Source organism: Benincasa hispida, chromosome 12 (assembly GCF_027475165.1).
Source record: "Benincasa hispida cultivar pf3 chromosome 12, pf3_genome.v1.1, whole genome shotgun sequence".
NCBI classification, from domain to species: domain Eukaryota; kingdom Viridiplantae; phylum Streptophyta; class Magnoliopsida; order Cucurbitales; family Cucurbitaceae; genus Benincasa; species Benincasa hispida.
Genome location: NC_143489.1, coordinates 25,540,968 through 25,552,390, shown reverse-complemented (window position 1 = coordinate 25,552,390; position 11,423 = coordinate 25,540,968). Strand labels below are relative to the sequence as shown.

The window sequence follows — 11,423 nt, the reverse complement described above, 5'->3', positions numbered from 1 at the left end:
TAATTTCTGACAGACATAAGGATATTCTTGCTGCAATTAATAATGAAGAAATTGGTTGAAGTGAACCCAAAACGTACCACCAATATTGTCTTCACCATGTTACCAGTAATTTCAATAATACAAATCGAAGCAACTAAAAAATTTGGTGTTTAAGATCGAAAATCAACACCAAAGGCGTAAGTTCATTCGATGCATGAAAGAATTAAAACAATTGCACCCTGAATGTCTTGAATTTTTTTTAGATATTGACTTGGAAAAATGGACACAGTCACATGACGGTGGGTACGTCTATGGGTGGATGACCAACAATGCAGCTGAATGCATGAACGGTATTTTCAAAGGTGCTAGAATGTTATCAATTACTTCTTTGTTTAGGCTAACATTCTATCGCACAATATTGTATTTTGAACGTCGGAGACAATAAATCAGTGAAGCACTCGATTGTAGAGACATATATACAGAATATGCCCTAAAGAAACTGAAGAGGTGGGAAAAACGAGCATTGACACATATGGTGACATCCATTGACAGGGAAAGTCAAACTTTCGAAGTACAAACTAGCATAAGTATGATTTCTCCCTACAAAGGACAACACACCCAAGTTTTAAGCTTGAAAGAATGGACATGTTTTTGCAATAAGTGGCAATCATTCAAGATTCCATGCTTTCATGTAATTGCAGTTTGTAATTACATGCATATGACATACCTACCACTTATTGATGAATGCTACAAATTGTCCAATTTCAAGCATTGTTATGAAGGCCGCTTCCATCCAATTCAATACCCAGATTATTAGCCAGAATTATCATTTACAGAAGTTCGTCCAAATGCGGACTTACTAAGAGAACAAGGTTGGCCAAAAAGTACGCGCATTCATAATGAAATGAATTAGAGAGAAGCAAGCCAAAAAGTGCGATGTATAATTTGTAAAAGAGAAGGACATAACAGACGCACTTGTCCACACTGTACACTGGGTGCTTCGTCGTCTTCGGGTCATTAGGTGTATTTTTTTTTACTTGTATATTTCATGTATTTGTATTCTTTATGTATTTATATTTTTCATGTAATTGTATATTTTATGTATTTGTATTCTTTTTGTATTTTTATTTTTCATGTAATTGTATATTTCATGTATTTGTATTTTTTATGTATTTATAATGAATTTATGTAATTGTATTTTTTATGTATCTTTTATGTCATGGATTTTATTATGTAATATAATTTGAACTTTTTAGGTAATGGAGTCTGGTCCTTCTAATCCTGTACAATTGTACCAATAAAACACGCATCGTTCACAGACAGTATGGGATAGTTCTTCCACTATAGTGTTGAGTTGTCGGAGAAGGGAGGCGACTGCACAACATACTATCCCATTTGATCACCGCATTATTCCATATGTTCATGAAGCAGGTTTTCTTGGGGATGCACAGATTGGTTTCATCCAGCTTGATTGACACTTTATTACTGCTCTAGTTGAGCGTTGGAGACTAGAGACCCACACATTTTCTGTGGGGAATGTACGATTACACTGCAGGATGTTGCCATACAATTTGGGTTACAAGTGGACGGGCAACCACTGACATGCTCACTATAGTATGACTGGAAGAACGTTTGTGAAGAGCTCTTAGGCATTCTACCAGAGGATCGGAAGGGATCAAGATTGAGTATCCTTTGGTTGGTGTCCCAGTTTCCCGAATTACCTTCCGATGCCGATGACATCAACGTACGTAGGTACGCACGAACATACATCCTGCAGCTTATTGGAGGATTTTTATTTGTCGTCAAGTCAAATACTCTGGTGCATCTCATGTTCCTCCCATTATTGTCTGATTTCGAGCACGCTGGTACGTACTCGTGGGGTGGTGCATGTCTTGCATGGTTGTACAGAGAACTTTGTCGGGATTCCAATGCACAAGTGTTGGAAATAGCGGGGTTGGAAATAGCGGGGCCACTGATACTATTACAAGTATGAGCTTATGATCGATTTCCAATTATAGCACCACAAGTCCAACTATAGGCCCCAGATCATCGTCCACTTAGTGCCATATATTATTTTATTTATATATTTATTTCTTTACCATTTTATGTAAGAATATAAATTAATTGTATTTTTTATAATTTTAGATGGAGTGGTGTATTAGCTGCCTCTGAACAGTCAACAAATATGTTGCTCGTATCCAGAAAAATATTCGACATGCTGACGCACAATCAGGTAGTACATATGTATATAAATGAATATTTAAAACATTTTATATGTATACTTATTATTTTTTTTGTCAGATTATTTGGACGTCATACACATAGATTTGATCATCTTTACCTGATTATTGTCGTGATGGTGAAGACATCTGGTTAACTGTTAGCCCTCTTATATGCTTCCATATAGTAGAGTGACATCATCCAGATCATGTGCTGAAACAGTTCGGTATGCGACAATCGATACCTTTGTTGTCCTATACACTCCCAGCACTACACCAGATCGATTTAAGAGGAAAGCACGACCAAGATGGCGTCGAATCCATGCGGAATATTTATCCTACTGGCATGGACAACATGATCGTTGTGCACAGGGAGAATTAACAAATAGGCCAGCTGTATCAGACGACTACTTTCCCTGGTACAATTCAATCATGAGGCGATTTATCTCACCTGACGGTGCTTACTATTACTGCATGGTAAGAGATTTAAGATCAAACATTTTCCATATGTATGATATGAATTTTTTCTAATATTTTTTTATTGTACAAAATAATTTTATCGACGATGTTCAACAATATTCAGTGTAGAACAACTTACCAGAATTGGGTTCAATGTGTCAGCAAACATTGGTCAACGTAGAAGGTATTATTCAACAAATAAGACGACTCAATGTTGCTGACATCGATTGAAGACGTATTCGTCGTAGACAATAGTGACAACGGAGTGAAACTAATTTAGAGGGACACAAAGACAACCCCATGAGGAGAAAGGGCCAGGGGGGGTCGTTTTTAAATCCCACATTGCATCATTTTCAAATTGTAAATTAAAGAACTAATTGTAAATATTCTTTAATATATGGTATTTTTTTTAATATGAGTGCAAGATGTTTTCATTGTAGATTAAATATATCATTAAGTTTAATAATGAAGGAATTAAGTTTAACAATTAAAAAAACAATAGTTAACAAACTTAAAAAAAAAAAGAAAAAAAAATATAAGCAAATCGTGTACCGGGTACACGAGTTCGCTTGACTGGTAAACCAGTCAGCTGACTGGATTAAATGGTACTCATGTACCGGGTACACGAGTATGCCACATGGAAATCGTGTACCCGGTAGATGATTCCACTACTTTAATATTGTCAATACTTACCCAAAACACCTATTCTTAGAAATTGTTTCCCTCTAACCCTATTTTTGTCATTATTTATTAAAAAAACATTATTTCAAAATTTTTTTGAGAGTTTTTATTATTTTGTTTACATAAATAATTCCGACTTTCTTTAGTACCAATTCCGTTTTTTGTTTTTTTATTTTTCTAAAATTAAACATATTTTCTCTCAATTTTTTACATATATATATATATATATATATATATTTATTTATTTATATATTTCTTAGTGCAAGAGTTGAATTTTTAGTCAAATTTAAAAAATAAAAATAATTTTTTTTATAAAAAAATTGGTTTGAATTTGAAAATATTGGTTAAAATTAAATGTATATGAAGATTAAAAAATTTAGAGGTAAAAGAGTATTTATAATCTTAATTTAAAAAAATAAATAAAATAATCTCCAAACCAGACCTCAAATTTTTAGATTTTATTTAGCCTCTTGCCGTCTATCACATGTCCCCAACAATATTCTTGGGTTCGATTTTCTGTTGTTCTAATTTTATAAAATTGTATTATTGAAAACTCATTTAATGACATTTCTTGTTTTTAATTTTTATAAAGTGTATTTGATTTTCTTATAATTTTTTCAGCCTGGTAATTGTCTTTCTAAGTAACCATAGTCAAATCCATAAACAAAATAAATTAAAAGTAAACTATCCTATTTTAGTAGATAACAAAACAAAAAAAGTATTTCAATAACATATTGTTTACGATTAAGCTTTATTTTTTTCTTGTTTTGAAAAATTTTTAGAGGTCATTTGGGGCACCAATTAGAAGTTTGTGAAGTGGGTTATTATATTCCCTATGTTTTCAGCATTAAATATATTAGTAATATGCACAACTATTTATAACCTACGATTAAGTATAGTGAATATTATTTTAAAACTCTTTTTGCTACAATATTCAGTATTTGTAACTCATATTCTATTTTCTGTTTTGCTACGATGTTTACTATTTCCTATTCAAACAAAAATAGTTTATGCACCAAACACAAACTATTATAATCCAAACTAAAATAGTCTACACTCCAAATTGATGGTTAGTGATGTTTTACTCTGGAAATGAATGATTAATTATTTTCTACTACAAATGTTGTTGGTGTGTTGTCTTGTTTATGACATTTTATGCTATTCAATTCAAACATGGAGAAACATAAGGGATATTTTGATGTAAAAAGCTACTTGTGCTTTGATCATTTAGGTTCACTATTGAGTAATATGGATCACAAATCTGGACTATTTTTAAACCTTAATTATTATTACTATTATTATTTTATTTGGCTGTTTTCATGTATATAACTATTTATTTTGTAAGAATTGGGTAATGCAAAGAAAATAATGAATATCAACTTTAGGATGATGTCTATAAAATATGAGTTTCCGCATACCAAAAGGAAGCTATTTTGGGGAGAAATTTTAGATTCTATAAAAATAAATAATGAAGCAATAATGCAACGATTTCGACGTATAAAAATTTGTAGAAAATTTGCGATGTATTAAATTAAGAGCAATACTTAGGTACATCTTTTTATCCTACTTTCATCACAAACATACAAAAATAATTAAAATATTTTAGGAAAGATATAAGAAGTGAAATTAATATTATCTACCACATAATATAAAGATGTCACACACAACGTATTAGCAATTACAAAAACAAATAGAAGTTAGGCTCCCCCTAAGTATAAGTATATTAGTATGTGTTGTGGATTGTGTCCTAAATTTCGTAATTTATAATGTATAAACTAAATCCATTTATTTAATAAAATAAGGAGTTATTTTATTTGACATTTAGAATTGTGTAACTCAATCCAATACTAAGATTCGAGGTTATTGTTTGCAACTTAAATATGTATGTGGTTGACATACAGGTGAATTATGTTTAAGTAATAACCTAAATGGTCTATAGTCTATAGATAAGGTTAGGTACGTTATCCTGGTGACACTACGAATACGACCCATTTTGTAATTGTTACAGTAGTTGAAAAATATTACAAACGATGTGATCCTAATCATTCATGTTGAGACATGTAAGTGAGGGTATCTTATACAAAGAGTTTATATAATACCAGACAGCGAAATGATTAGTCTTTCTTTATAACACTGTTTCTTGGAGAGATTAACATTTCAATAGGATGACCATAGGTGACTTGACCTTAATCCTGAGTGGGTTATGAACTCCTGTTCGAGAGAGCAATCATTTGATCTGTATGGGTGAGAGTGACCAGTTTCGTTGACTCAATATGCCTATCATTTTGGAGATTTGTCCGAGTAGAGAGCTGGAAATATAACTATACAAGATGAAATTCACTCCCTCCCTTTTTTGGGGTAAGTAAATGAATTGCTCTTTTAAGGACTGTTTTCGGATCTTGAACAATGAAACATCTCACTTTCTCACTGGCCCGAGAGGGGTTTTGTTTACAGTTGGACTATAACTAATTGTTCATTCAGTAGTATTTAAGGAGTTAGATGTAACTATAGGGAGTAAAACGATAATTTGACCTAGTTTTATTTACGGGCAATTCGTGAAGGGTTGACTTATTTTTGATTGGTTATATCCGTGGACACAAAAATATATCTATAGTGCGAAGAGTGTAACTGCAGGTTTTTAATGAAGTGATATGCAGTTAATGAATGTTGATAAATTAATTAAAGAGTTTAATTGATTAATCTCACATCATTGGAGCTTATAATCTGTAAGATATGAGCTTCTAATCTCATATCCTTGGGTTATAAATCCCTCTGGCTGTTGCATAAAGATGGTCTTCTTAAGATTGCTATTTTGAAGGCAGTCTTGACATCCATTTGTCAAATCTCATAGTCATAATATGCGACAATGAACAGGAGTATCCGGATAGATTTTAACATGGAAACAGGTGAGAAAGTCTCCTCATAGTCAACTTCCTTAACCTGGGCATAACACTTTGCCATTAGTCCAGCCTTAAAGGTTTGCACCTTACCATATGCACCTCTTTTCCTTTTGTAGATCCATTTGCAACCTATAGGTTTTACCCTAGATTGATCTACTAGATCCCAGACTGAATTGAAGTACATAGACTCCATTTCGAGATCTATAGCTTTGATCCATTCATCTCTGTCTACATCCTCCATTGCCTGTTTACAGGACAATGGATCCTCAATGTTGCCATTAGATATGACCATCAGGGTTTCTGTTAAACCCATATGATGAATAGGTGGGTTCGCAACCATTCTACTACGTCGAGGATCCCTCAACGATTGATGAACTGACATCAATAACTCTTGTTGATGTACTTGACTTTTCAACAACTTTTGTTGAAGGTTTAGTAGTTTCATTGGAAAGCTCATTTAATACTATCTTACTGCACAATTTATGCTCCTTGATGTGGTCCTCTTAAAAAAATGTAGCGTTTATTGATATAAAAAATTTATTATCTTTAGGATCATAGAAGTAACCACCTCTCATTCCCTTGGAGTAGCCTACAAATAGGCACAATTTTGAATGAGGTCCCAATTTCTTAGGATTAGCCTCAAGCACATATGTTGGGCAACTCCAGATCCTGAAATGGTGTAAACTACTAGACTGTAGTCTGTATTCAGAAATACTTTGGATGGAACACAGTTCAAAATATTGGTTGTAGTCTGTATTACATAACCCCAGAACAAATCAGGCAAATGAGCGAAACTCACCATAGATTGAGCCATATCCAACAAGGTTCGATTTCACGTTTCTTATACACCTTCTTATACACCATTTTACAGAGGTATACTAATTGCTGAGAGTTGGGCACAATTCCACGTTCTATCAAATAGTCTTGGAATTTTAAATTTACATACTCTCCACCTTGAGTAGTTCGAAGTGCTTATTATTTTACTCAATGCATTTTCAGCTTCAGCCTTGTATTTCTTGAACTTTTCAAGGGCTTCAGACTTATGTTACATTAGGTAAACATACCCATACCTTGGTAATCATCTGTAAAGATGATGAAATGTTCAAACCCTCATCTTTCTTTATCATTCATAAGACCATAGATGTCCTATTTACAAGTTCTAAAGTTTTTTTTTTTTTTTTGCTTTGTGACCTTTTCCAGTAAAAGGTCTCTTAGTCATTTTTTCTTCAAAGCATGACTCATGTACTGGTAAAGAATCTTCTTTTAACTCACTTAGAAGTACGTTCTTAACCAATCTCTCGATCATATTGAGATTAATGTGACCTAATCTTATGAAGGAAGTCAGAAGCGAGATTTCCATGAGCAGCGGAACAATATTATTCCAAATCACAATCATAAATGAAATACATTTACAGTCGTCTTCAAACAAGTGGTTATACAATTAAAATGCATAAATTACAATATGAAAACTCAGATGCATAAAGGGAAAAATTGTATGAATAGTTACATATACGTCTCCATGCGCACGACCGCTCGAACAACAACAACTTCGAATGCTCGATCTACACGATCGCAACAGAGCATGAACTCTTCGCACTCGACCTCAATGATCGCCTCGGTCATGAACTCCTCCGCAACACGAACGGTCTCCACAGCACCACGAATGGCCTCCAAAAAACTTCGACGGTGTTGAGTTGAGCTGACACCACCAACAAGGCTACCTTGGTATTCTCGATGTGAGAATCCAGAGGGTGGGCTCTGTTCGGACTTAGTATGAGGCAGACGGAGGAGGAAACACCGATCGCGTACACGACTGGGCAAGTGGGAGATGGCGGAGACCTATCATATAGGTCGATACCCAATCATTTAGATAAAGCTAAGTGATCATCTAGAAAAAGCTATGTGATCATTTAGCTCATCGTTTATCTTGATCTATGCCTACAGACTCTACATGATCGTTTACTTTGGGCAAGCGATCGTTTAGTAAATACTACACGATCGTTTAGCTCGCCACTGCACGATCATTTAGCACGTCCAGTCGTCATTTAGTAAATTCGTATTTACTTGACGACTCCGTGAGTTTCTTTTGTGCCGAGAGAAAAATCTTAAAAACTTTTTCAATCATTTGTAAAACTCTCCTGTTCAAAATAGGAAAACCACATTCCTTTTAAGCTCACGGTTTCCATGAATCCAATAACCACCCACTCACTTGGTTATTAAAGAAAAAGTATTAATTATCCAATAATCAATATTATAATAAATATAAATGATAACCAACTTATCATACTATATTTATATCCTATAGTTTTAATATTTCATCTCATGATACATATAAACCATAGTTCTTTTTCTATTCCATGGTACTTAATGTAAATTTCATTTACATCAATCCTCTACTAGATGTATCTCATACATCAAACCAATTATATCATATATAATCAAAATACCTCTTGTCAATTTGAACAGTTCAAATCAACACCAAGAACTGATCCTCAACTGAATCCATTGAACTACCAAAGGGACCTCATGGACCTGTAGCTCGAATCTCCAACGGTACGTGAGTAACTGACTAAACTCTTTAGTCACAGGATCCACCATCCGTTAACTGCCAGGCACTCCACTAAAGACTGTCAACTGAACTCTCTTTACCACAAATATATTATGTGTCCATCTTAACCAATCAACAGTGCAACAACCCTTCACAGATTGCTCGTAAGTACAGCTGGGCCAATAACCATTATGCTCCTGTAGTTACATCTATTTCCTTAAGTACCACTGATTCCTCTAATGAAAATAAGTCGTAGTCCTACTATGACTGATTCTCCTCTTCCAAAGAGAAGTTGTGGCCGCTATAGTCAAGTCCCGGAATCAACTCTTAAGAGAGCAATCTCTCTACTTACCCTACTTCGGGAAAGGAGTGAATTCCATTTTGTGGATTGAGTTCCCAGCTTCTTGATCAGACAAGTCCTCAAAAAGGTAGGCATGTTGAGTTGGCAATCTAGCCACTCTCACCCATACTAATCAAAGGACCGCCCTCAAAGGCAAGAGTTCCCAAAACACTCAGGATTGAGGTCGGGTCACCTATGGTCGTTTAGATGAGATGCAAGTCTCTAGTATCAACGGTGTTATATACAGAGTCTAGTCATCTCGTGGTCTAGGTCTTATACAAACTCTTTGCATAGGACACCTCTGTTGGGGTTTGTGCCTTAAAGTCTCGTGTCCAGTAGTTTGTAAACAACTTTGTACGAACACTTGTGATGTATAATATAAATGATATTTACTTCACTACTTGGCTTTGTACATTTAGATTTTACCACAAACCAATAAACATAAAATCCCTGGTTATTTGTATGTGACTCAAGCATGTATGTGGTGACATATAAGTGGATCATGTCTTGAGTGATAACCAAAATGGTCTGTAGTATATGAATATAGGAGGGAAACCTTATCCTGGTAATGCTACGGATGCGGCCCACTTTGTGGAATGGTCACAAGTGTTGTGACTTGTCACAGATGGTCTGATCCTGATCATTCGTGTAGGGGACATGCGAGTGGGGGCGTCCTATACAAAGAGTTTGTATAAGACTTGACCACAAAGTGTTAACGTCTCGTTATATAACACAGTTCATAACTGAGACTTCACTTCACTAGGATGACCATAGGTAACATGACCTCAATCTTGAGTGAGTTGGGAACTCTTGCCATTGAGGGCGGTCCTTTGATTTGCATGGGTGCGAGTGGCTAGAACGCTGACTCACACCTACTATTTTGGGGATTCGTCTGATTTGGGAGCTGAGAACTCAGCCACACAAGATGAAATTTACTTGTTCCCCGAGACAGAGGTAAGTAGATAGATAGCTCCCTTAAGGGCTGATTCTAGGGCTTGAACGATGTGGTGCCACGTACCTTCTCATAGCCCGAGAGGTGTTCACACATAGTAAGACTATGTTGTATTGTTCATTAGAGGGATCAATGGTCCTTAAGGAGGAAGATGTAATTACAGAGGCAAAACGGTAAATTGGCCTGCTGTAATTATGAGCATCTGTGAAGGGTCATCGTACTGATGATTAGTTATATCCAATGGACATAGAAATATATCTATGGCAAGAAGAGTTCAACTGTCGATATTTAGTGGAATGCCTGGCAGTTAACGGATGGTGGATATCATAACTAAAGAGTTTAGTCGGCTATTTACGTACCGTTGGAGCTTCGAGCCATAGGTCCGTAAGGTCCCCTTGGTAGCTTGGATACAAGTTGAGTGTCAGTTTTTGGGTCAATTTGAAATGCTCAAATTGACAAGAGGGAGTTCGATTATATATGATATAGTTAACTTTATGTATGAGATACATTAATTTGGAGGAAATTAAATATAAATATAATTTATATCTAGTAGAGTAAAAATAATATAATTAATATATGATATTAATTTATAAGTTATGAATGTGATAAGATCACATTCATTGGACGGTTATAAAGGAAATGGGATGGCGCCTCTTCGTTCTAAATAACGTATGAGTGCATTATAAATAGTAAACGATGTGTTGATCTCCATGTGCGTAGGTATTGTACAAAAGATAGTGTCATTGTTTAGAAAATCAGTGCCTATACGATAGAGACTGCACGATCGCTTACATATACGATATTGCTAAGCGATCGCATACCGATTACACCGTCGCACGCTATTACCTAGACGATCGTTTACCTTTTTCCTTAGCAATCATTTAGCTCCCGATATTTACTAAACGATCGTATAGACGATCACCTAGTTTTTTTCCTACATGATTGTTTTGGACGATCGCTAACCCTTTTTCCTACACGATCGTTTACCTTTTCCTACACGATCGTTTAGACAATCGCTTACTTTTACTACACGATCATATACTTCACTTAAACGATTAAACATATTGTCCATGCGATAGACGATCGCATCTCCCACTTGCTTGATCGTTGTGTACGGTCTCTCTTCCTCCTTTCCTCTACCAAATCCGAACAAAGCCCACACTTTGGATTCTCACTCCAAGAATACTGAGGGCTCTGAGTGTGTTGTCTTCTTCGTTTCCTTCTGTCCGAGAGGTGACTATTCCAGGTAGACGGTTGGGCTTCAGACTTGCTGTGAAGAAGAAATCTTCATCTGGTATGATTTCTTGATCCCTTTAGCATTATGAAAATATGTTTGAATGTATAT

At 35.1% G+C, this 11,423-nt stretch overlaps 1 pseudogene; it reads left to right on the top strand.

Moving 5' to 3' along the window:
• The first annotated feature begins 1,238 nt into the window (after positions 1–1,238).
• On the top strand, positions 1,239–2,912 carry LOC150031894 (serine/threonine-protein phosphatase 7 long form homolog; annotated as a pseudogene).
• Positions 2,913–11,423: the final 8,511 nt, after the last annotated feature.